We start from the raw sequence: 5960 nt of genomic DNA, 5'->3' as shown, positions 1-5960 counted from the left end.
GGGGGGAGGGGGTTGTACCGCTTACCAGTTGTCCATGACTCGCTTCTGAGGTCACGAGTCTGAAAGGTTACGGTACCCGTGAAGGTCATTAGTGTATACCTGGCGAGTCTCAGTCCTACGAACACATTTAGGTATGTAATCTTGTATTGGCTTTGCAAACGCAAGTTAAAAAGCTACATCAGAGCTGGAAACCTTGAGATGAGGTTGGTAATATTAAAGTACAGATGAACAAGTCATATACAAGTCGGATACATATTTTTTTAACGGTTCCAGAGAAATGTCTTGTATCTGCTATTCCGTCTTTGCGTATTGCAGAGTTATCTTCTCTGGTTAGCAGGTATTGATTGTTACGTCATTGGTTTGTGTGAGAAAATTACGTCGTTTTCTCAAAAATTGATGACGTTAATCTCACAAACCAATGACGTAAATATCAATCCCTGCTCAAAAGAGAAGATAACTCTGCAATACGCAAAGACGGAACACTTATAGGAAAAGCTATTGGATCGGTTTGTTAACAACAAATTTAGTTAGAAGAAAACAATTCAAATTTCATCTTATCATGCCTTTGGAAATTAGCTGAATAGGAATTCTTTTTCTTGATAATTACGATAAATGTACAAAAGCGTTGTGAAGTTGAAAATTGAAATTGGGTAAAATGGTCATCAAACATTTGGAATGGAGTTTTTTTATATCATATCATAGGATGGGCGAACTTGTTTTTTTATGTGAGAACATTTAAAATACAATCTGCCACAGGACTCTGATGAACTAAATACTTCATCAGCTACAAGTACAACTGACAATACGTAGCATTGGCTCTATTATGTGGCCTAATTAACGGATATTGTCATGTTCCATTTAACATGAAATACAATTTATTTTGACATCACAAGCAAACGTCTTGCCCAGCTGTTATACTGAGTGATGACATGGCTTGCAAAAGGTGTCCACCCTAGGGAAATTAATGGGGAAAAAATACAGCTGAAACGCTAACCTATGAAAAGCACACTACAACCATTGGCCAATTACACCTGTGCAAGCTTTCATCAAAAGAATACGTACAGTAATACATCACTAATTATTCTGAATTGGTAACTCCTGCAAATCATGATCCTATTTTGTCAATATTTGTTTGTCGTGTTTGTTTTTCATATTCAAAGCTGCGTTACCAGGTTACATGAAGGAGATTGGGCTACAGCGGGAAATCTGACTGTGCCAAACTACAGAGATGAACGAATCCAATTGGTAACATTGGTTACTTTGGTACAATACAGTCTTGGCATTACTAGTAAGCTCATTGTCAACATGATGTGACTGGGTCATCTTTACTGCAATGCAACTCTTCACCCTCTGTATTGAGGGCAAAATAATCATCACATCGAATATAAGAAAAACAATATCATATGTATATAAATGAGATATGAAGGGCGAAATTAACACTTGATTAATATGGATTGTAATGTGCGAAGGGCGGGACATTTTTAGGGCGAAAGGTTCCGGTAAACAATATTTCATTGACATCTCCAGTTAGCCCCTATTAGAATTATGAGATCAATTAATATGTTAAGTACCTGTTTAAATTCTCCTGTTTAGCCCTTCGTCAGATTCACTTGACTACGTAGATTTTGTAAACTCTTTAACGTTTCTGATCTGCACTTCTGACAGCTAAATGACATCTCTGGTTAGCTCTCATCAACATCACGAGACATGGTTATGTATTATTGTCTTTCGTAGTCTATACAAAAAAATGACAAGTTACTGTGTCATATTCTCAAGGTGCAATTCTTTCTGTATATCAAATTTAGATGATTTTGATAAACGTAACATTTCTCCTCAGCGTAGAATGAAGCCTTTTCAGTAGGAAACCCTGTATATGCAGTTTATTTGTCAACAGGAAATATATACAATTCCGTGGTACAATCCTTAATAAATCTACCTAATAAATGTTGATATCAACCAATAACAACAACAAACATTACACGTTATTTGTTTGCAATCGGAAACTGTTGTTGGTCTCTCTTTGATAGTGTTAAAATGATAAGGGGCAACTCATGACATGATATGTATTTACGTTACGACGAACTACATGAACAATAAAAAAAAAATTAAGACACTTTTTGTAGATTTGATATTTGTAATATTAGTATCGGTCAGAAAACCATAAAAAAAAGGTCCAGCCAGAACTCCAGCCTACACACAAACTTCAAATGTTCCACTTCCGCAGATCAGCTGACTATGTTGAAACGAAAATATATATAGGGAATCTAATAATAACCAACACTTGATATTCCTTTCATTTTTGAAAGATGGTCTTATTTTATGGGTTTTTTCTGCATTAAGCACCGCATATTATATATTCTAAAAAGTTTATGTCAGCACTATATCGAATCATCGGTCACCATAGTAACTATCCAGGACACTCGTCGGCCGAGCACCCGACGGGAGTAGGCATAGTGATCATTTGAAATTGAATGTACAGCCGTTGAATGATGTAAATACGTTGGTGGATGAAGTGCCATGTGTCATTACAAAGTTCTCTGAGTTTAATGTGCAAGTTGATGTCACGGGGATTACCCAGCCGGATGTTTGGGTGTTAGCCTAGACAGTTCGTGACCATGGGGAACCGATTGCGAGTCGGAAGTCAGTATTTAATATGACAATGCTGTAAGTAATTTATTAAGTTTTAAATTAGAAAGAATAATGATAGTATTACTATGGTTTATTATTATTTCTAGCAACTACGGGGAAGGGGAGATAACTATTCTCAAAAACGGTACTATGTGTAGTAATATGAAGTGGCCATTGTATTTGAAATCAGCTGACTGGTTGCACGAGAATTGTCGTATTCATAGTGCATTCATAGTCAAATGGCAGTTGTTTTCAGTTGATAGATTCATGTACAGAACAAACATCAAGAACGTTAATATGTTGTTATAACGCTTGTTGTTTTATCATTTATGATGGCATGCAACCCTGTTCCGTTCAAACATAATCCATATTCTACAATATGTTAAAAACATCCGTTTCAATCCATTGAAAACAATACAGGAAATATAAATGTTAAATATTTGATAAACGATTAAATTAAGGGTGAAATCTGCAGATGTTATTTAAAAAATACTAAGTTAACAAAATTGATTCTGTAATGTAAGTGACATTACGCTTTAATAGTTTGTTGGATTTTTGGATCCCTGTCCCATAACCCTGTGTTTTTTCCTATATACAGTAACCTCCCCTTACCTTCCGTTTCGATATAACTGTAGCACAGTTGGACACTCGTACTTCCATGGACCAGGTAGCTTAATCGGCTACAGCGATATTATAACAATTAGAAATACAGGTTTGGAATCGCGTTCTCCCCCCGCTAAACGTTACACTCATAACACCATTGTAGATTATTATCTGGCTATGTTATCTCTTTACTTTTCTCAAAAAAATCCCTCAAGGTAGGGTTTCGATTTCAGAACGAAGTTAGTAAAGTAATGGTCATTCCGAATAAATCAATTTCTAATACTTAGTTACAATTTTGACAGTGGTACAGTCATCCGTAATTGCTATAATTTAGCTACAAGGTGATAACGATTTATATCGTCGACCACACTCGCATTTTTAGCATTCTAGCTGATTAGAACACACCATTAGTTTACCTTATTGAAGCTGATAACATATTGCTGTTTTGTTCTAGTAAAATATATCTCAAACATTTCCCTGGAAGATGTAATAATAAGTTCCGTCATACCTTTGATTTGGAAAAGATGTGAGAAAGAATCAGTATATTTTCAACAGTACAAAGGGAAATAACTCTTAAGAAATTGTATTGTCGGTGGTAGCTAGCGCCCCAAGATGGTGGAACGTTAACTGTTTTGCAGGTCGATACAAATATTCATTTTTTGTAATATGCTTGTCTCTTGTTAATTAAAAAATCTTTACAATGATTATTAATTAATGGACATCTTACAATTAGTTGAGGTATATCTTTAGTTTGCTTGCCTGATCTATACAATAATCACCGTAGTCAAACGCCTGGTTCAATATTACGATTAACTGAAAACAAACTCGTTATTGCTTTGATTTATGCCATTTTACATCTAGCCAACACTTCTTTAATATCTTATAAAACCAAATCAAATTAATTAAGAAATCTACAGACAGTTCACATGAAGTCTAGCCTCTAATAGGAGTTTTGAATTACCAACAGACATAACATTGGTCATTAATACAGACAGTTGTGTTCTGGTTTGTACAGATTTATAAAATAAAAACATATAGGCACTGAGGGTTCGGGGTACATATAGCTGCTAATGAGTCCCGTACCACTACTTAAACTAAAACTTAATATTTTCTAAAAAGAATACCAAACATTGCAAGATTTTTTTTATAAACAATATGATAAAAATGAAATATGCAATATATAATCAATAATAAGTGTTCTGAGGGTCAAAAATGAGTTGAACTAGACCGAGACTGGAACCCTCGACTTCAAATGGTTAAACTTTCGCTCTAACTGACTAAACTTTCCTGGTCAACGGAAACGCCCCGGCCTATCTGCACTACGGTTATAATCCAAAACGAGGTTTAGGTTAGGGGACTATGAATACCGGGAAACTTTCGCCGCAGTTTAACTTCCGCCCCTTTCGCCTTCCGATCTGAGGGCGAATTTAACATGACGGCGAAAGTTTAAAAAGAAATTACGTAAACGACGGAACATGTTTTGTCACTGTTTCGTCTACACTGAGGCTTACCTCAGGTACCGTATGTGATGCAATTGGGGTCCAGTGTGTTCCAATGTTGGCGATGTAGGGCGAATTTAACACTGGGCGAATAAGGACTCTGTCGGTGAAGGGCTAATGTTCAACGGGGCGAAAGTTTCCTGGTAAAAAGTCCGCAGTAACAATTGTATTATCTCTACGTCTCTCTTCTAGTTCAGTTATGACGTCATTAAGTTATTGTGATGTCACATTTACAGCTAGAGAAATAGTAGTTCAAATCTATACATGCTAGGATTAGTGTTCGGTTTTATTTTGTTTAACGTCCTGTTAACAGCCAAGGTTATTTAAGGACGCGCCTCCGTGTATGTGTGTATGCTTGTATGTTTGCCGGAGACAGGGTATGTTGGAGTATTTGCCTCCTTGTGATAAAGCGGACCGGTTAGGATAAATAATGAACTAATACACAAAATGTATACAAACCGCTATAAACAAAGATACGGATTAGACAGGGATCTGGACTTGGCAAGTCATACTCTAGTTATGACCACCAGTTTCGGAAATAATTAATACTAAGGGTTTATTTTCCATAGTACTGTATGCTACTTTTGTAATTAATTAATATCCAGACATTTCCTCCAATACTTCTTACATACATTTTCAGCACAATACTTTATTTGTTATAATCACCTTGTCCACCTTGTGTATGAGTTTCACACGTAACGTGTTTGTATTACACGTTTATAACGCTGATAATGCATGTCTTATCAAAAAAAGGTTTCTTCGACCCAGTAGTTCAAATCCAGAAATGTATCCGAAAGGCATTATCTATTGTATCTGTAAGAACAAACAGATTCCTTCTTGTCCCAATACATGATAAAAAAGTTTTATTGATGTTCTTAAAAATGTCATGACCTTGGCATTGGACTGCTTAGCACGGCAGGCGTTCTCGATAATGTGATTGATATCATATACCTCCCCAAAGATATCTTATTGATGATCTGATACGCGATTTAATTTTTCTTTGCTGGCGTCTTCTTAGACTCTCTGGGGTCAGCCCCTTTTAAGTGCAACGTGACCGGTAAAGAGTGTACTCCCGTACAAACATATTCTATCTTATTAACACATGTATAGGTTATCTGACACCAGGGCGAACAGCTTAAACAACAAAAAGAACGAACAGGAGACAAATGACAGATCTCTACGAAAGTTTTGTTATAATATTAACAAAAAACAACAGCATGAAACCACAAG

Source organism: Mizuhopecten yessoensis, unplaced genomic scaffold (assembly GCF_002113885.1).
Source record: "Mizuhopecten yessoensis strain PY_sf001 unplaced genomic scaffold, ASM211388v2 scaffold1557, whole genome shotgun sequence".
Lineage (NCBI taxonomy): Eukaryota > Metazoa > Mollusca > Bivalvia > Pectinida > Pectinidae > Mizuhopecten > Mizuhopecten yessoensis.
The sequence above is the reverse complement of the archived record's forward strand: the minus strand, read 5'-3'. Positions refer to the sequence as shown.